The sequence below is a fragment of the Thermobia domestica genome, chromosome 1 (assembly GCF_964235325.1).
Source record: "Thermobia domestica chromosome 1, izTheDome1.hap1.1, whole genome shotgun sequence".
Classification (NCBI taxonomy): domain Eukaryota; kingdom Metazoa; phylum Arthropoda; class Insecta; order Zygentoma; family Lepismatidae; genus Thermobia; species Thermobia domestica.
In genome coordinates this window covers 264,846,267-264,868,054 of record NC_137454.1, presented here as the reverse complement: position 1 = coordinate 264,868,054, position 21,788 = coordinate 264,846,267, and the positions used below count along the sequence as shown (strand labels likewise).

General features: G+C 37.5%; 1 protein-coding gene across 5 annotated transcripts in view; it reads right to left on the bottom strand.

The window, feature by feature from the left end:
• LOC145660847 (NEDD8 ultimate buster 1-like) overlaps nt 1-17,792 on the bottom strand; it is a 405,125-nt gene extending 387,333 nt beyond the window's left edge. For 2 of the 5 annotated variants that reach the window (XM_081726271.1, XM_081726294.1), the window contains exon 1: nt 17,639-17,792. The gene's annotated coding sequence lies outside the window, so the exon portion shown is untranslated. Of the gene's footprint in view, nt 1-15,619; nt 15,950-16,236; nt 16,527-17,638 lie in introns of those variants that run through there. The other 3 variants (XM_081726280.1, XM_081726300.1, XM_081726284.1) reach the window with 3 other exon arrangements.
• Nucleotides 17,793-21,788: the final 3,996 nt, after the last annotated feature.

Below are 21,788 nucleotides of genomic sequence, written 5' to 3'. Positions count from 1 at the left end.
TCTTTAAGTTTTACTTCCCCGGTTATGCCGGTTAGGCTAAAGGAGATTGTGATGATGAGAGATGAGTGAAATGAAGAAAATGGGAGGAAACGGGAGAACCCCGAGAAAACCCACGAGCACGGTGTTTGTCCACCACAAAGTTCACACGGCGTGAGCTGGGAACGAACCAGGGACCCCTAGCACGGGAGGTGAATGCTCTACCACTGAGCCTCTTGAGAAGTAGAGTACTTACAAGGTTTGAAATTTTACAGGCCCTCGATGTATAACCAGCATTGTGAATCACGTGTTCCCAGCGATGTGGAAGCCGCTGGATGCCGTTGGCAGTGCCTAATCTCTGGATAGTGTGGATGGAGCGATGGCCGCCGGAGGAGATCATCAACTGTACGGAAGCGTGTGCCACAAAATGGTTACTTCATCTTCGGGAAGAGGTCGTAGTCACAGGAACTTAAATCTGGAGAATAGGGGGGTGATATAGCACTTCCCAGCCCCAACGACGCAACAAATCAGTGACAGCACCTGCTGAATGTGCCCTTGTAGAATGATAGATGTGTTCGTCAGTAAGTAGTGTCGTTTTCGTCTTACAGATGCTCGCAGATTGTTTTGAAAAAAAAAAAAAAGCAGTAGTACTCTGCACTAGTGGTGTGTCCTTGGGGGAGGTATGGTTTATAATTACACCATCCCAGTCGTATGCAATAATGAGCGTACGTTTCACATTGGTTGGAACATTCCGAACTGTTTTTCTCGGTGACCCAGGATGACGCCACTCGTTCTGGCGTTTCAGCTGTGATTCATACGTTCTGGTCCAGGTCTCATCAATAACAATGATCCGCCGTAACATGGCCTCACCTTCACGTTGATACCACTCCAAGTGTGTTCGAGTGACATCACATTGCAGCCACTTGTGTTGTTCACTGAGATTATGTGGAACCCACCTTGAGGCGATTGAACGCAATCCCAGGTTCTTCTTCAGAATTTTCAGCACAGTCACATGCGCTAGTCCTGTATCGTTGGCCAACTGACGAATCGTTGCGTTCCGATCCGCTAGCAGTAGCGCGTTCACGTTCTGCACATCATCTTCACTTACAGGAGGATGGCCGGAATGAGGCATGTCTCTGACATTTTGTCGTCCGTCATTAAAGGCTTTGACCCACCTTACTATTGTACTGTATGGCAGAGATGGGCATTTTTGCTAACCCTCACTCACCTTCACCCTCACCCTCAGTTGACTCCCTCACAGTCACCCTCAGCCACCCTCAGTTGACTCCCTCACAGTCACTCTCAGCCACCCTCACCCTCAGTCGACTCCTTCACCCTCATCCTCAATCGACACCCTCACCCTCAGTTGACTCCTACACCCTCACCCTCAATCGACACATTCACCCTCAGCCACCCTCACCCTCAATCGACACCTTCAACTTCACCCTCAGTCAACACCCTCACCCTCAATAGACTCCCTCACACTTACCCTCACCCTCAGACACCCTCACACTCAATCGACTCCCTCAACCTCACCCTCAGACACCCTCACCCTCAATCGACTTCCTCACCATCAGCCACCCTCTATCAACTCCCTCACACTCACAGTTTCTTTCATGTACTAAATAAACAATAAGTAAGGGTTAATATGATTCTCATTGAAGTGATTGAAATTTATATATTGTAATGTACGTAGATATACATTATATCTACGGTATAATATTATTTATATTTCATATACTTGTATATATATATATATATATATATATATATATATATATATATATATAGAATAGATGGCCATTTTGCACTTGGATCGCTCGCGCTCGAATTCACCAAGACATGAATATCAAAGGGTCGCGGACATAAGCTCACCGGCAATAAGCTCACCTTTATTAATGCAAAAGCGGAAAAAAGCTCCCAGGACACAGGACACAAGCTCACCACTAATAATATAATTATAAGATAATGCAATAAAGAATACAATAATGATAACTAAATACATTTGTAGGTTAACTAATTTAATTGCAAAGGAAAATAAACCTGAATAAATTTTAAAAAAGCAACTGAAAAATGGCAAACAGAAAATATGACAAAAATGAAAACCAGATTTTGAATGTTAATATGAAGTAGATTTTGAACATTAAAATATAAATTGAAAACGGATTTGGACAAACAAAAGAGTACTACTTCCTTTTACTGAAGAAAGTTATCCGACCCCCTTCCCTATGCTGAAACTTTCGGTGCGGGAAATTTTGCAGCACAGAAATATTGGTAAACGAACTTTTTTTTTTTCTTTTTTTTTTTCTATGGCTGAAATCAACTCAGAAATATTTCATTTTCCTTTAGAAAAAAATGACATGAAATCTTTTAAGTTTTACGTCCCACGTTTATGCTCACCATAATATTAGCACATAGTAAACTTTGCCACGGTTATTTTTTCCACTTTGTTAAACTAAGTAAAGACAAAGTAAACGACCATTTTATCTTAATCAAACTTGGAAAACAATTCAGTTGGTGTTATATTGTAACTTTTTCAATCTATTCCTACATTAATATTAATCTATGTTAAAAAAAAAAAAAAAATGAGTATGTTAGAAACAGTATAGAGACGAGATGGAACTCAACACATTCTTGGTCTCGTCTCGACCCAAAAAAAAAAAAAAAAAAGTATCAGTCTCGGTGTCATTTCGATCAATATATGAAGCTCCTTCGTAACTAAGCGTAACGTGCCTTTGGCGTGGTAGATCCGGATTCGATTCCCGACAGGTGATGTGGTTAGAATCCCAAGTTAAGTTGTAGTTCACATCTGTTGTAGCCTCGCTGATATAGTCGAAAGTGACGGAGCAACAGACATTTTGCTTGAGATATCATCGGTATCGAAAACCAATATTGAACCCAAATAAATTAATTCCAACACTTTGCATTACATTATTCTTGATTAGCAGAAAGACGGACATTATACTACTAGCCAGAGCACGTGCCTTTGGAGCATAGGGTTCCGGGTTCGAATCTTGGTGGAAGGTCATTGAAAAGTTTCAACGCATAACGGTAACTTCGGTGCTGAAAGGGACGCTAAATTCCAAGCCAACCAACTATGCAATTTACATCTTGATATTTTTAATCGATTCTCTTGTTTAACCAGATAATTTTCCTCTTCCCTTGATCTTGCCTTATTCTGAAATTCCTACTCTCTACCAATCTTAGCATTTTATTCTTAATTTCAGAACAAAGTTAGTACAAGACGAGCAATTCCAGTAAAAATAAAATAAAATAAACATATCTTTCGAAGGAAAATTTCTAAGCTGCGTGAAAAGAAATGTTTGAAAACTGAAAAATTATATGTTTGTTTTACGAAACTAAGTTTCGGAATATTTTGGCAACGTAGTTTTTCGGTCATTTCAAAGATTGGAAAGAGAATAAGATATTGAATCCCAATTCAAATTATGTGTTGTTTAAAATATTTTCGTTATACTTATATACGTAGCTATTAGAGGTGGTATTTCTCCCTCTCTCCCATGCAAACATCTATGACTTAGACCATCCAAGGGCAATTGTTCCACCAACTAACATATAACATAATAGTATAAAAAGAAAAAAAGCAAGGCCATGTAATTTCAGTAATTTCTGTTAATATTCGCCACGAGACCAAGAATTTCGAGATTGAACTTGATCTTGTCTCGGCATATCTCGAAATACAACTGTCTATCTTGTTCACGGTTCTGTTTCAGACTCTCGACTAAGGCTCGATATGTTGAATCTCGGTCTCGTTTCGATTTACTAAACTCTGTCTCTAACTCATTGTCGTCTCGAAATTTCAAGACGAGAAACAAGATACTTGGAGCAGTCTCGGTTTCGATATCATCCCTAGAGTATATTGTCAAGCATAATTCTGGGACGGTAGGAGCAATTTCAATCAAGTTTGATACACATATGACATAAAATTAGAAAATAATATTGTAGGAATAAGACATCTCCAGTCCCCCTAGCGATGGATAGGAGTGACATGTAAAATTAATCGAGAACGAACTATATTCATGTCGAATCCACATTTTTAAGAGTCGCTAAGTTGATTGGTGAGAGTCCAGATGACATTCAAGCTCAGGTGTAGTCTAATAGAACAACAGATTTCCGTAGAACCTTATGATAACTTTTACAGATGAATAGAAATATTGAACCTACCAGAAGATTGTGAAAACAAACAAATTTCTCTTCAAATATACATTTCGAATATTTTGAATAAATCTCTTATTCTTCCGTGTGTACATTTCAAAGACTAAACCATATTCGATTGCTCATTAAATAAATAAAAAATAAAAAAAAAATCTTAATTTAACGTAGCACCATTATGGTCTTACGGCTGAAGGAGATAAATGGTTAATGAAAGTGAACGATGATGAAAAATTAAACTCTGTGCTCTCCTACTGGGATTCAAACCTGGAACCACGTACAAAAAAGGAAATACGAGCTAGCCACTACACCAGCAGATAGGACTGCTTATTGCAATCATGCTGAGCATCCCTTTGAGTATCAAGGTCATGACACGTCGACCTTCAATTTAAGGTGGAATCGTAACCAACGTGATACGATCAAATTTCAAGGCTCTTCTAATCAGGAATCGAACCCAGGACACGATGTAAGCAAGGCGCACGTGGATAATTGTAAATATTTTGCCGTAATTTAAAAGTAAATTATTTGGAGTATTCATATAGTTTTTGGCTAAGAAGAAGAAAAGAAAGGTTGTATGCTGTTGTAGTTTCATTCATTGCTTATAGCATTGTTTCAAATTTAAAAAAAAAAAAAAAAAAAAAAAAAAAACACTGGAGTTTAGCTACATACGTTAATTCATACTATCCTTCGATATGGACAACAAAGGAACGAAACCATGTGGAAAAATGTTGCTGCTCTGTGACAATAGGTAGCAATTTCCACGAATTGTCTCACTCCCCTCTAAGCAATATGCTTTCAACCGTAAAATACAAGCATCACATGATCTCTTCATCTTCAGGAATGATGGGAAAATTTTGGAAACGATGTCTCATTCGGAGCTTAGGAAGTGTCACTCTCATTTGAACCCGCGAAGCTCAAGTGAGATAGTGCCACGAAGAACATATAATGATCATTAGATCGTTCATTGCCTTCGAATAGTAGTGACGAACTGTTTTACGCTTCGCGAATTTTCTTTTTGTTTTTACTTTTCAATTGCTTTTTATAAATTCGTTGAACGTAAACTTCTATGGGATAATACAGAAGAAATATGTCTGACAATAAAATGCAACAAATCATGAAGAGCAACCTGGACCTAGTGGAATTTCAGGAAGACGCCGTCCTCAACAACGTTCCACCGTTACTGAAAGTCATGAGGAAATATATGCAAAAAAAAAAAAAAAAAAAAAAAAGTAAGAGGAGTATATTACAATGAATTACATTCTAAACGAACGACTAAAACATCACTATAGCACACGTAAAAGAACGAATATTGAGGGAATTGAGGGAACCGCATTTGATTTGAGAATTATCTTTGTCTAGAAGTAAATTCAGATTTCAGATCTCGCAAATAATGTTCTGTGAAATGCATAGACTACTAAAAGCAGTCCCATTTTTAAAGTTTATTTTATTTTTGCTACAGTACAAGAAGACATTTAAAACATACACGCATGTAATGAAGCTCCCCACACTATCTTGCAATATTGTTTCCGGAGTTTAAGATTTTACGAAATCACACATGTTTGTACAGCCAAGCCCACGTGAAGAATATATCATCTTCCGAGATATTAACTTTTTTTTTTTTAAACCATTAAATGACATTCGTCCAAGTAGTCAAAAACATACGACAGAAAGATTTTCCCACAAAAATCTGCTCTACATAGGAAAGCAACACAAATCGAACACAGAAGTCCAAAGTAAATAAGGGGTTGTTTGTCTTATTAGTAATTCCTCACGCGAAAAGTGGACGACAAGCTCAAGCGTCTCGGTGGTGACGTCACTATAAAGAGAGCGTAAAAGTTGGGTAAAAGATAGATTCTGCACATAGGTTAAGAGCCGCATCTGGTTGAATGGGACAAGTAATATCTACTGTACATATTTATAGCAGTCGACAGGGGTTCATAACGCAGTTCGTAGATATATTACTGTATATAGACAACAATTATTTTAAAGTTAGTAGTCTTTCTTTCTAAAAACTTTATCCAAGAATGGAATACACAACAGCCTACATTATTGGTCTGAACTTCCAATTTCTATAACATTCATTCAAAGACTGTAGAAACGCACAATGCTGTAATATAATAAAATTTAAATACATTAGTACGTTAGAATAAAATATAATCAAAAAGAGAGAGAGAACAAAAATAAAAAAAGGAGACGAAAATAATCAACGAAAATTGGATATCCAAATTTCGTATATTGTATTTGATGATAGCTATTTAGGCGGAAATCGATATCTTCCAGATATCGCACATTTCTTTGACGAAAATTAATTTCAAAAATCGACACTCTCCAGGTTTCCCACGTGTTACATTTTATTTAAGAAAAGGACTTATCTACTCCAACAGTCTGAAAAAAAAAAAAAAAAAAGTGGTTTGTAGGTCGAGACAATTATACAATTGTAATAAAAGAAATGGAAACAACAAAACTCCAAAACACAAGAAACGAAACAAGAATACGCAGCGCCGTGTCACTCACTCACTTTACCTAAACTGTAGAAATGTATCAGGCAGCCAGGCGACATTGCCGGTCGTGTGAGCAACCGCCCAGAAGGAAACATTGCCTTCGACAAAGCCGGTTTCGGTGATAACGCCGGCTGCGTTGAAAAACAATCCTGTGGAGGATAAGGGAGGCGGGCAGATTTAAGGCTTATTCTGGGGGGACATCAATGTCATCTCACTTTCCTTTGTGGGAATCGACACAAGTCATCAAATTTTTTTCCTAAAATACGCATTTCAAATCGGATTATTTGGGGGAAAGTCCTCCCAGTTCCAAGATTGGACGAGACATATCCCCCTCATCCCCCCGGGATTTGCGCCAGTGAATGCCGGTGCGTGTGCAAGCTAAGATTTCATTACATTGAAATCATGGTCGTCACCGACATTGCCGCAGCTGGCGCCGGCATTACCGGTATCGTGTTCAAATGCACTTTTGTGAATGCCCAGTTATTTTGAATAAATCACTTGGATCAGTTGAAGGCAATCTACAAGTTTTTTCCCCCTTCCAGTCTTTGTATTGTCCTCAATACCGTGATCACCGTCTTTATTTGTTTCCGCACATTCTTTCTTAATGTAAGCATTGGTTGCATTTGTCATCAACATTTCTACTGGCATGGGATGTTTCCTTTTGGCCAGTACATCACTTTTTCTTTGAAATTTGTTACCAAAGATTTCTCGCAGATTGACACATGGTTGAGTGCTGGGGAAGGGATCAAATCTTGCCTTTCGCTGTTGTTGTATCAACACTACGAGGAAGATTAGGAGACTTCGGGAGGGCAACTATGAGGCTGTGTTTTTGTTCGTCTGGCAAGTCGCTACCTGCGGATTCAGAAAAGTTCGCTTTTCTCTAAAGAGACCCCTGCTTCTTGGAATTCGCCCCAGGCGAATTATTTAAACTTGTTCGTTGCACACCAACATCTGGAAGGGAGAGTTGATAGGGATCCGTTCTTTTCCAGTTCTTTCAAAGTGAATCTTTTACCATTAACATATAGGTATTTGAAATTAAGTTAGCAAGTTTTCCATCCTTATGTGGTTCTTGCGTGTAGTGGCGGATCGTGGACATAAACCCACCTATATTGATGCAGAAGCGGACAAAAGCTAACCGGACATAAACTCACCGTAAATAATACAATTATGTTACAACAAACTGTTATAACAATGATAAAAATTATGTTTGTAATAACCTAATAATAATCAGCGCAGTTGCTACAGCGGGTCTTAACCTCTAAACCCCCTAAAAATCTATCGTGGTAGCAAATCTCAGTATGTCCTAGAAAACAGCATATCAAAAAAAGACACTAGTGTTTTTACATTATTATTATTTTACTATGAAATGATACAATATGGGTATACATTATTTTGTATTGTACACAGTTCAAAATACATTATTTCTATTAAATATATTAAAATACTCAATTGCAGCAGCTTTGTCGAAGTACTGCATAATACATATTTTCTATAAACCTGTTTGAGACTTACTTTTTAGGTAAATTTAGACTTTCAGTCAAGCAGCTATTTCGTCGAGACTATTTATCGCAGGATTATGGTTCATACCAGAGATGGGCATTTTTGCTAACCCTCACTCACCCTTACGCTCAATCAACTCAATCACACTCACCCTCAACCACCCTCACCCTGGTCACCCTCAGTCACCTTCACCACCAATAGACTACCTCACACTCACAGTTACCTTCATGTACTTAATAAATAATAAGTAAGGGAAAATATCATTCTCATTCAAGTGAAGTTGCACATGGTTGCAAGAGGTTGGGTGGCTTTTTTTTTTTGTGTGTGTGTGTGTGTTACTACTGAACTTAGATACCTAATATTGGGACTCATGTTCTTCATGAATTGATGTAAGAAGCGGCCACGTAATTTCCGGCAAATTGTTTCATCACTGGTACCATGAGCAATGAGATAACAACAGTGGAAGAAACTTCGTTCTTCTCAAACTTGATACGTGAAAAAACTTATGAGAGGGGTTTCGTTATTCAAACACATATCATTCTAACAGTTTCAGAAGAACATTAATCTTATAATAACGCAATGACTGTAAGAGTTACCTTGAAAATGTATTTTGTATGTTCTCTCTCTCTCTCTTTTTTTTTTTTTTTTACGTAATTCAGATATTTTTTTCTGAATTTCACTGGAGTTATAAGGAACCTTCAATTATCAGGCACCCAACTTTAATCGCTCACCCTCCGCCCCAATGCAACGTTGGGAATATTTGCAGCTTAGTGCAGCTTAAAGGAACATGAACGTACATATTTGATTTCTTACTCTCTTGCTAATAACGTTGTCCTCGAGACGAGATGAGAATTCAGGTTTTCTCGTCTCGTGTCGTAAATGTTTTTAAAAGTCTCGTCTCGAATCAAAATTTTCTTGTCTCGTTTTGGAAATTTTTGTGAAAGAATGTGTCCTAATTTCCGCCTTAGTTTCATGTAAAATTTATCAGAATTCTTCCAGGGTACGACGAGTCCACGAAAGATTGATATAACAACATTTAAATCATATTTATTATTGAAGTAAATTGTGTAATGACTTGCGTACTTTAAACGTTGATAAATGATCTTTATTGGATTCATACAATTACCTTATCAAATGTGTATATATATATATATATATATATATATATATATATATATATATATATATATATATATATATATATATATATATATGCTAATTATTAATCATTTAACACTAAACAGTGTTTGAAATTGAGATGTAACATTTGGGTGAACTAGTCATACCTACAAGACTCGACAATTTTCTCGGGGGCGCGGTGGCTCGGTGGTAGAGCGTTCACCTCCGGTGCTTGGGGTCCCTGGTTCGATCCCAGCTCGCGCCGTGTGGACTTTCTCGGGGTCCTCCCGTTTCCTCCCACTTTCTTCATTTCACTCATCTCTCATCATCACCGTCTCCTTTAGCCTAACCGGCATAACCGTGGGACGTAAAACTTAAAGATTTCATTTTCGACAATTTTCTCGACTCTCCTCGATTCACTTCTCATTTTATATTTACGAAAGAAGAAGCATATACATGGATAAGCACACCCTATATTTTTTAAACCGGGAGATCGTGTGTCTACCGAAAGTTCTAGTGTTTCTTGTGAGTACTCTACAATTTGTTTCCTCCGATGATTTTTTTTTTTTTTTTTTTTTTTTTTTTTTTGTCCCGAACTTTCCTTGAATTTGTCCCTATGCATATTTTATAGACTTAAAAATACTAGAGACAGTCATCAGAAAATAATGAGTACACATCCTACATATCCTCTCGTCAAAACTTCGGAACGAGTCGAATCGACCAATTTTAATTCGTTTTCTTTGCCACAGAGAGCATCTGATCCTTTATACAATACTGAGGTCAGTTTATTCGCAAGTTTATATGGAGGATGTATGTATTTTTCCTTTTTCTTTGCTTGTTACTTAAAATGTTCTGCAAATAACTTCAATAACTTTTGAAACTGTTTGTCTTTACTTGAGCATATGCGTGAAGTGGTTTATTACGAACAGGACAAAAAGAACCGTGATATATCTATTACAGATAATCCGCTTAGAAACACTGCTGCTTGCATTTTAGTTCCAAAACCGGCCGCCTGTACTCGTTCGCTGGTCAGGTAATAACGGAAAAGTAGTACATTATATAAAATGGGTTAATATAAAGGACTCCGTTAAAAGAGAAATGCAACTGCCAAGTGGATAAATATCACACATTACAAATAATTGTCGAGACGTTCTATTGGTCCCTAACCGGCTTCATTTGTACTCAAGCAGAAAATTCACCCTAACCTCCCGCGTAAATAACACTCCAAATAAGCCATAAACGGTACGTGTTTGGTGTCGAAGTGATACCCTGTTGCCATCGCTAAACATATTATCGATAGATACATTATGTAATAATAATAATAATAATAATAATAATAATACAATCATTAAAGGAATTCAATATAATAGTATGGACAGGGGCGGTCAAGGATGGATTTCTGGGGGTGGCAAAGAAAGATTGTATTTTTTTCTCATCGGGCTTTTGCGGCACTGATGCCTTACGTGGAGGGGGGGAAAGAAAGGGGCGAACCACTTAACATGTATGGTTCGTACAAGCGTTATAGTTATGGAAGTTACATAATATTAACAATATGATATATTTAAGAGTAAAATAAGCACATATCATGAAACTAATGATTGATTTCTTTTTTCTTTTCATTAAAACGTATCCATATTGAATTCAAATTAAATGAAATATTTCAGTTTAACATCCCAGAACTAGGCCTTCAAGCTAAAGGAGACGAAAGGAGGATGCAACGAAAACAAAAGTAACGAAAAATCTAGATAAATCTGTCTTTCTGCGAAGACTACTGAGGAATCAGTAAGCAAGACGGTGAAAATTGCAAAATCGCTTTCTTTTTCAGCAGGTCAACTGGAAGGCCACCCTCAACTGGAAGGACTTGTTGCAGGGACGGCGTTAAGGGTGGGCGACCGCCCACCCGATGGATGGCCTCGCCCACCCACCTACCCACCCCAACAGAAGTAGAATAATGAAGGTGACATCCTGTACTTCAAAAGCAATAGATATTACTTTGGATTGTAATGTAAAAGGTTCTAGGACTCTGTTTAACTCTGCAATGAACAATGATTTTAAGACAGATACGTACTTGTAGTAATATAATGATGCCAAAAGTTGTGATTAATGAATTAAAGTTTAACAGACAAACACCCACACAAAATCGTGCTATTGAAATCCTGTGTTTGTATGTGCTGCGCTGGGGAAAAAGGCAGTATTTTTTAAAAGGATGACTAAATAATGGACAGGACTGCGTAGTATTGTCTATTGTCTCATTTCAGAAAGAGAGGGAGGGGAGTAGTGCTTTGTGTCGGCGCGATTGCTTCTTAAAAAAGGGTTGCAACTTGCAATTGTTTACAGCAATGTACTGCATGTCTTATCCGTGTGGCATTAAACAGATTTGTAAAAATCCTTATTATAGCATTGTTGAGTTGAGCTCTGTTGCGTTCAAAAGTCTCGGCGGTCAGTGCTTGCTCAGCTAATATGTATAAAAAACTTATCAGCGATTTTTGCTCAGGCTCAATGTCTTCCTCGTGTTCAAAGAAGAATGATTTTCAATCCGTTGACGTAAGTGATAATCCTTCTTCTTCAATGGAGAAAAAGACAAAAAATACGAATACATGTGACAACTAGTGCTGTCGAATTTATGAGACATTTGCGGTTTTCGGTTTTTGACAAAACCGCTTTCCTGAAAACGGAAACCGCAAATGCGGTTTTGGAAACCGAAACCGTAAAAGCGGTTTTCAAAACCGAAACCGCAAAAGTAGTTTTCAAAACCGACATTTCGGTTTTATGAAATTTCACTTTTTCAAAAACCGATTTCGACAGCACCAGTGACAACCAGGATTCGCAATTTGAAGTGTTCGATTTCGAAGAAAGTGAAAATAGACAAGATGATGGAGAGAGCGAAGACGACAGCATTGCTTCTGAAGATACTACTAAGGACTTGTCAGTGAAAACAGAGGGATCTTTCTGCAAAACCAAAATCCCTAGTTGTATTAATCATGTCAACGATTTAGCAGAATTTCCATCCGACGAACCCCATCAACTACATTTGCATCATTATCCCACAATAAAATCCGGCAGGGACAATCGATCATTCAAAAGTGATTGGTATAACACATTTCCGTGGATTGGGTACAGTGCACAGGAAAATGCAGCTTTTTGTTTTCCTTGTAGAATGTTTTCATTGCCGAACAAAAAGAAAAAGGAAGAATGATATATTTACAGCAGTTGGTTATGAAAGCTGGAAAAGAGCTAGGTAGAAGGGCTCAGTTTTTCGAAAACACGAAAACAGCGAGCAAAACAAATCTCAGATTGCTTGGGCTTCGTTCAAACAAATTAAATCCATAGGTAGAAATGTATCTGTCGCCACATGTGTAAGTGAAGTGTATGACCGCCAGGGAAAACCGTCAGTATATTGCGCGTCTTGCTGATTTAATACGCTACACCGCGGTGCAGGGAATTGCACAAAGGGGCAACAGGGAGGAGGAAATTAGTGAAAGTACGGGAAATTTCCTCGAACTGGTTTCGTTAGTTGCTAAGACTGATGAGATCCTACATAAGAAATTGCTTAATGCTAAAAAAAAACGCAAAATATTTAGGGGTATACATCAATCCAGGACGAATTGCTGGCGGCTTTTTGTAAGTTAGCTAAAGGAACAATTATGGGTGAAGTTGAATAGGCAAAGTATTAGGCCTATAGTCTATTGATAGATGAATCAAAGGACATAAGTAAAGTGGTGCATGAGAGATTCCTTGGTTCCCATCCTGCTGAAAATTTAGTTTCCGAGTCACTGTATCGGTATGTGAAAGAAACTGTGCAGTTGGGTATTCTTCTAGAAAACTGTTTGTCAAACATGCGATGGAGCCAACGTTTTGAGTGGGCAATCTCGTGGAGTCCAAGCACTAATTAAGCAAGAAGTACCTCAAGCCATTTACGAGTGTATCCATTGTATGAACCATAGATTAAACCTTGTTATTGTGGATGTCTATGTCCAGAATACGCTCATTGCCCCATTTATGTTAGTATGAGCAAATATCGGTTGAGGAAGAAGATATCCAATTGCAAGAAGACTACAGACTAGGATATTTCTTCCTGTACTTGACAGAATACTTTCAGAAATGAATAGGCGTTTTACAGAAAATACAGGTAGGCCCTATTCTATGTGGGATAAGCAGTCTTCACCCTAAAAGTGAACACTTCCTGTCATTTGAGAAAATTGAACCACTTGCGCGTTATTATGGATGTGATGTCGATAGTGTATAAGTGGAACTGAAATTTCTCCCGAAAGTTTTTGAAACGTTATGAGGAGGAAAAGCAATGCAAATTACCTCCGTTTCTCAGTTTACTGAAGTGATAAATCGTTTCAAAATTGCTTTTCATGAAATTCACAAATTAGCCATAATTGCTGTCACCATTACTATATCTAGTTCACCACGTAAGCGTTCTTTCTCGTGTCTTACACGGGTTAAAACACATCTAAGAAATCGAATAATAAACGGTCGACTAAGTGATCTTTGTTTTCTTTCGGTAGAAATAAAACTTGTAATGAATATTGCTGTAGAGGATATGGTAAATGCATTCCATGCTGGACATAAAAATACACGCATTGCACTTCATTAAAGTGCAGGTATAAGAGTTTATTGTAAGCTTGTTCGTACCATGTGATCAGCCCTTCATAGTTTAAAATACGTTGTTGTTTCTGTGAATCATGATGAAGTTTTGTTAATTGCTATTTACTTCATTATCTTTTTTTTTTTTTTTCTAACTTGCTTCAGTTTCAAAGATTTCTGTATAAAGTATGATCAAACAATCATGCTGTCGAATTTCTCTATTCTTTTAGTAACATAGGTCTTTGCTGTTGCATATAGAGATCACGTCAAAAAAATCTAATGTGCACAAATTAAGAATATATTAGAGAAAATATAAATGTTTTTTTTTTTTTTTTTTTGTCTCTTGCTTTCTTGTAATAAATCCTTCAAAGATAAAAATATTTGCAGTACCCTATTTTATCCTTGTTTTACTTTACCTACTTATTGTGTATTTTATATTATTAACGAAATGTAGAGTATTATCTGTTAGTCTCTGTTTTTGAACCTTCTTTTATTTCTATGCATTCAAGTGCATTCTTGAAGAGAAAGGAGGTAAAACTGTCTTGAATTTCATCGACTACACAGTACACACCGTTATTATTGTTTAAAAAAAAAATGGAAGTAGAGGTAATGTGTCTTTCACGCGAAATTCTATAGGTCGAGCATATAGCTACGAGCTCCCGCAGCCCATCCTAAGTCCTGCATTTCTTCAGTCCCACCAGGCGAATGCCGGAATTGTACCTTCTACAAGACCAAGACAGTTTTTTCCACATCCTTGTTCCTCCCTATTTCGGTCTCAACCTTGGCTAACTAAAGAGTATAAAAAATTGAAAATTAATTGTCAAAAAATATCTACATTGCCCAGTTCTCATTTTCATTGTCCGCCCACCCAGCAACTAGGTCCGCCTCTTTCCGCCCACCCCATCAAGTGTTTCTGGCGCCGTCCCTGACTTGTTGAATTAATCCTCCCATGTAACTGCCCCTTCTCACTCAGTCACTGAGTGACGTGACTTAGTTGCGTCACTGCTTGTGAAAAGACAAGGAACCGACAGCAGGTACCGAGGCTTCTTGTTCTTTTCTGTTTCCCCATCCCTTTTATTGCCCATGTTATGAATGGTGTTGCCAGGACACATAGAAATACATGGAACACGCAGAAGCGCACATATAGCCACTCATGGTTCGAGATTTCAGTGTCCATTCGGCTACTATCCGGTTCATATAGTTCGTAGAAGCATTTCCACCGTCTGAAGTTATTCCACTTTGAGAAATGGCTGTTAATAGTAAGCAAGCACTTCTTCTTATTTTGCTGCTCAAAAACAAGAAACGTAGAGTGGAAAAAAAGAATGTCTGTGCATCCATGGCTAACAACGAGATCGCAAAGTGGCCTGTATCATACTTTTCATTATATAGCCGTGTTATTTGGCTTCTGTTTGGAGCCTTTATAAGGGCATCCACCCCCCTCTAGAGAACATCATATCTCGCTGTCTTTCTGGCATTTGCACACAACTCTCAACCATGACCCCAATCCTAATTCAAATAGTAATGCCAAGCGAGCGTTAGTGAGTGAAGACGGGTTATAGAGCCCTGCAGCACACGTTGTTTTCTGTCTTTATTACAACTAAATGGGAAGGGAGACCTATGTTCTAGAATCATTCCACCATGTTGGTTATTCTACGGTTACATTGACAAGTATAACTTTCCCCACGTTTCCTTATACCTATTTGCTTATCGCATTTTATACAATTTATTTTTAGATTTATTAGGCCATGACTTTTACTTACTTTTAAGAGATTTTTCTGATTATCACCAGCCATGTTTAGAAAACTATTGCTCATTACATTCCCATAATCCTACCATGAAGTAACATTCCGCCAAGTAGTTCCCCACGCTTGCCAAATAGTTCCATGTTTAGAACCGTTTATATAAGAAAATAAACACAACTTTCGCTCTCCTTATCAAGCACACTAACAAGCAAATTATTCATTTCTTCCCGGTAAATTTTCAAAGGTTTGCTAGAAACGGACGACCAACTTTGGAACTTAACCTTAGTCTTGAAACTGGGAGGCCAAAATCAGGTAAAATCACCATGTTTACGGGAGAAATAAGTTGATGTTACGTAATTGTAATTACTAAGTACTAACATAACATAACGTAAACTAAACTAACCTAATCGACTCTAACATAGCCTAACCTAAATTATTAATAAAACAGAAAATATACGAAGAAATTATGAATCTTAAGCAAAGAATTCTGGGCCCTCAAATCCAGAAATTCCTATCTAAACCGTCAAAAGATACAGAAAATGTAGCAAGAAAGCACAAAATTCTAGCAAAATATTCTGGCCCCCAGTTCCAAAAATATGCCAAAATCACTTGTTCTGTTCACAGTGCACTCTTACAATCAGTCCATCCAACTGAATCGTAACAGAAGCCAGTACAGAGGCCGGCGGATTAGGGCTGGGGTGCGTCTGAAGGTAGGGGGCGCAACTGCGGCGGTGTGTATATACATAAACCAGTTCAGTGGGAAAACACTTCATATGACATAAATGCACAGGCGTTTCGTGTGGCACAGCTTTGCAGCACTTCTACAAGAACATCGTGCATTGTCTTCTCATAGGATTTCACTTCATGACAGTTCCTAATGGAGTATGATATAAAAGGACTAGCTCAGGAGAGTAATGCTCCCGGAAGTAGAAACGAGAAACACAGTTCTGATTGGTTGGAGTTATCCACTCCTTGCCACGTTGCATTAAGTTCCAAAGTTGGGCGTCCGTTTCCAGCAAAATTTTTAAAATTTACAGGAAAGATATTAATAATTTGATCGTTTGTGTGCTTGATAATATATAAAAGTCTCGAAAAATCTGTTTATTTGTTATATATATGCGGCTATAAACATGGGACTATACAGCGAGCGGAGGGAACTACTTGGCGCAAGGTAACCAAACAGTTGCATTGTGGGAAAGAAACGAGCATTTATGTTATGAACATGGCGAATTTACAAGGGCAATGAACTAACAGTTTTAACATTTGTGAAGCAATACGTTGATAACGAGCAATTTTTTTTAAAAGTTTGTGAAGAGCACGAATTAATGAACCTAATAACAAATTACACAAAGTATGAAGACGAGATAACAGCGAAAAAACGTGGCGAAAGCGGACGCCCAACTTTGGAATAAATGCCCATTAAAATACCAAAAATCAAACACTTGCTGCTGTCGGTCTTCGTGGCCGAGTGGGCTAGCGCTATATGCTAGTAACAAAAGTCTCTTTTGGCGTGAGTTCAAACCCAGCCCGAGGAAAGTTTTTTTCATTTTTTTACATTTTTATAACACTTATTAAATTAAAATAATATGAAAATAATACTCAAAAAGTAATTTATTTATTTTGTGCAGATTAGTAGTAGTAGTAGTATTCCCCTTGTACTCCATGATATAGGGCTCGTTTTGTTCCCCTTGTACTCCATGATACAAATTTTTTGACAAAACAACTGGCTAGGATAGCGCGTAAAACAGCTGGCTAGAGTAGCGCGCGGAAAAACGTAGTTCCGGGAGTATTACTCTCCCGAGCGGTTCATAATATAAAGACCACATTTCACATATCGTATTTCTTCATTATACATGTGAGAGGTAAGATACCGACATATTTCAAATACTTATAGATTGGTTTTCCAAAATAACATAACAGGTTTCTTTCATAAAGTTTACAAATGTACGTTTGGCCAAACTGGTACAGCACCCATGATTCTGCTCGTAACATACATAATTATACAATAATGAAAGTGTACGTAGAATGTAAGCTCACCTGGAGTTTCTCACCGCTTCTTTTTCTTCTTCTTCTTCTTTTTCATCTTATTTTAATCATGTCTTCTTCTACTCAGCATTATACAGGGTGTTTCATAACAAAACCAACAACTTTTGGGAGATGAATCCTCACACCAAGATAAGACAAAAAGTTTGACCAACATGGGTGCTCTAATGCTTCGTTTGGGAGTTATAGGCTACCGAAAACACAAAGAAATGAGCTTTAAATGTCCGTAGCTCAAAACTATGGGACTTAACATAGTCGTTTCAAGACTTCACTATGGAACTAATATGTGGGGTATTCAAAGATACATGTATCAGAAACTTAAGGTATTCACTCGACAATTTTTATAGAGGAAGTTATGCTACGGGCATATAATTTAAAGTACTCACCAATTACGTTTATAAAAAAATGTTGCGGGTGTACCGCAGGACTCTGAAACATGGATATTTGGGTAGGACTAATAATAGTTTCTTAGCAAAGTCTTGACCGACTGCTGCAGGTCCCATAGTATTGGAACTACGGACCTTTAAAGTTCTTTTTTTTTTTCGTGTTTTAAGCAGCCTAACTCCGAAAGGAAGCATTTGTGCACCCAGGTTGGTCTATACTATTTGTCTTGTTTTGCTGTCAGGAATCAGCTTCCAAACATGTCGGTGATGTTTTGAAACACCCTGTATAGATGTATACATAGATTCAGAACAGGAGATCCTTGGTTCCAGAAATTACACAGTGCTCTGACCCTTGTCAACAGGTCATAAATTTAAGAAAACAAGAGGCGACCCTCGTTTAGAAACAGAAAGAGAGATTGCCAAATGTCCCCATTTCTCTTGATTTTTTTCAGTCTTAAATAACTCTTTGTGTTAGTGTGTTCGGTTATAATTCGCTATAATGTCTCCGACCTTACAATAACCCCGGTAACGGGCAACATTTGGACGAAAATCGGGAACTCAGGCCTTCTTCGCCAAGAACTCTGACGAAAGAAGATAAGGTTGTAGTTGGGGGCAGGGATGAATTCAGGGGGTAGCCCGGGGGGAATCACCCTCGAAGAAAAGTCATTCCCCCCGGAGAAACTCAAAAAATTTCAGTCACAAAATGTAGAAATTACTTCATTCAATTACTTGTTTTTCTTTCCGTGCACGTGCAGACGAAATCCGATCTCTCAATATACATATAAATGACGCAGACCCATTCTATATAAATATTAAACATGTAACATCTAAGATAGAATACCAAATAGTCAATAAAACTTGTATTTTTAACTCTATGACCGAGTTTGGCAGAACATGAAATTGTTAACTGTTGAAGAAAGGTTTGTATTTTAGTAAGTACTATACTCTCGCCCTATATTATATATTAGTATATAGCACTAGCACAGATTGAGATAGGAAAGGAAAGATAGGGAAGATCTTTCGATCATTTCATATGATCTCTCATGTCAGCAGACTTCAGTTCTTGAAAATGTACAGTTCTTGCATTATTTGAAATATTCCTAAATCCCATTTCTCGCATCGGAAGTAACAGACGTAAATGTGTTTTACGATTGTAGTAGTAGGGGTCGACGTATATTGCGCCGAGTCAGCAAAAATTTTCTCGATTCTGATTGGCTGAGATAGGTCACGTGACTTTAGGCCCCGCCCACGCGGGAAATTCAAATTTTTTAGGTCACGTGGTATGACGTCATGAGTCACCCTGCGGGGAAATCCCTCATTCTCTTTTATGACATGGATTTTTGAAATTTGTTCCCTTTTACGGGTAAGATGTGTGTTTTGATTGGTTGATAGCTGTCACGTGATTTTAGACCCTGCGATATTTGAAATTCGTTCCCTTTTACGGGTAAGATGAGTGTTTATGATTGGTTGACAGAGGTCACGTGATCTTAGACCCTGGGATATTTGAAATTCGTTCCCTTTTATGGGTAACATGAATGTTTTGGTACCACGCTGATGATTGGCTGACAGAGGTCACGTGATCTTAGGCTCTGGGATTTAAAAAAAATTCGTTCCCTTTTACGGGTAAGATAAGTGCTTTGGTACCTTGATTCTGATTGGATGATAGAGATCACGTGATTTTAGGTCCTAGGATTTTTGAAATTAGGGTGTCCTTTCTGATGTATACTTTGGTATTTCGATTCTGATTGGTTGATAGAGGTCACATGATTTTAGACCCGCCACACAGTGAACAGGTTACATGGGAAAACCCCTCACTTATTTGTTTTATTTTATGTGTAAGATGCGTGTTTTGGTACCTCAATTTTGATTGGTGGATAGAAGTCACATGATCTTAGCCCCCCCCCCCCAGTTCATGAGGGAAATACAGAGCGATATGACGGCGATCCATCCTAGACCGGGATCTTAGAATTTAGTTCCCTTTTTATGGTTATGTGTAAAGTTCCCATGAAGGGTTCAACCTCCTCCTTAAATAACCCTTTTTTGGTATCATGATATTGTACTGAAGTTTACATTAAATATTATCGTTCTCTTTGGCAGATAAGATGATTACCAGCTTTCTTACCTTGATGGAGATCCTGTCCTTGAATTAGTAGCCTATGTCTCTGGAAGTAACAATGGTGAAAGAGGGTTGTCGCTTGTAGATTTCTTATAACACATTGTTGTGAGTTTAAGCGATTTTTTAAACGCTCAGTAAGCGCTTCAATTATGGAAACAGTGTTGCCAGATTTTTCTTACCTAGACTGCTCCGATTCTTTTCGAAACGGTTCCGCAGAGTGCAAGAAATTTTAAACTAAAAATTTTTTCGAACTAAAAAAAATTGTAACTAAAAAATTTTAAACAAAAATTTTCAAACAAAAAATTTTCGAACTAAAAATTTTGAAACAAAAAAGTTTCAAACAAAAAATTTTCGAACCCAAAAAAAATTTCGAACTAAAAAAATTGAAACAAAATTTTGTCGAACTAAACCATTTTTTAAAAACAAAAGTTTCGAACTAAAGATGTAAATCACATCTAAAAATTTTCAAATCAAACTTTTTATCGAACTAAACTTTTAAAATTTTCGAACTAGAAATTTAAACCAAGTTTTAGAAAAATCCTAAGAAATGTTTCTCCAGGAATCGAACTCAGGTCTTTCAAACTAAAGATGTGTATGCTAACCGCTTAAATGAATTCGGTTTTAATCGATCTTGGTGGGTTTCGAACCATGGTCCTTGAAAAGGATACACATATACTTTAAGAAAATAAATCTGACAGTGTAACGCTTCTCAAATCAAACTTTTTATCGAACTAAACTTTTAAAATTTTCGAACTAGAAATTGAAACCAAGTTTTAGAAAAATCCTAAGAAATGTTTCTCCAGGAATCGAACTCAGGTCTTTCAAACCAAAGATGTGTATGCTAACCGCTTAAATGAATTCGGTTTTAATCGATCTTGGTGGGTTTCGAACCATGGTCCTTGAAAAGGATACACATATACTTTAAGAAAATAAATCTGACAGTGTAACACTTCTCAAATCAAACTTTTTATCGAACAAAACTTTTAAAATTTTCGAACTAGAAATTGAAACAAGTTCTAGAAAAATCCTAAGAAATGTTTCTCCAGGAATCGAACTCAGGTCTTTCAAACCAAAGATGTGTATGCTAACCGCTTAGCTATGAATGAATTCGGTTTTTTAATCGTGCTTGGTGGGTTTCGAACCATGGTTCTTGAAAAGGATACACATATACTTTAAGAAAATAAATCTGACAGTGTAACGTGGATTAAAATAAAATGCTGATAGACTTCTTTGTGTGTAGACATAGAAGCACATATGATTGAAAATGCAAACGTCAGCGGATCGCATTACTTTTGTTTTACTACGAACGTGTCAGCATGATTCATGAAAAAAGCAAACATTGACATTCTCGTATGGAATATGAGGAAAATGAAATGTCGTCACAGTTACGACAAGTAGTGACATGATCCTGACAGAAAGCATTTGGGATCAGAACTGTGATACTAGATGTTGTAACTATTGAGAAACTTGAATGACGTCACGATCGATTGTTACACATCGTTTTCGTTCGTGATTCATGACAAAAGCAGCGAGCGTTTTGATTGGTTCGTTGTGATGTCATTTTATAAATTTCCTCGTTTCTGATTGGTTGACGGTGACATCGTTTTCACAACGACCTAAATAAAAATCTAAATTTCATTTTTCA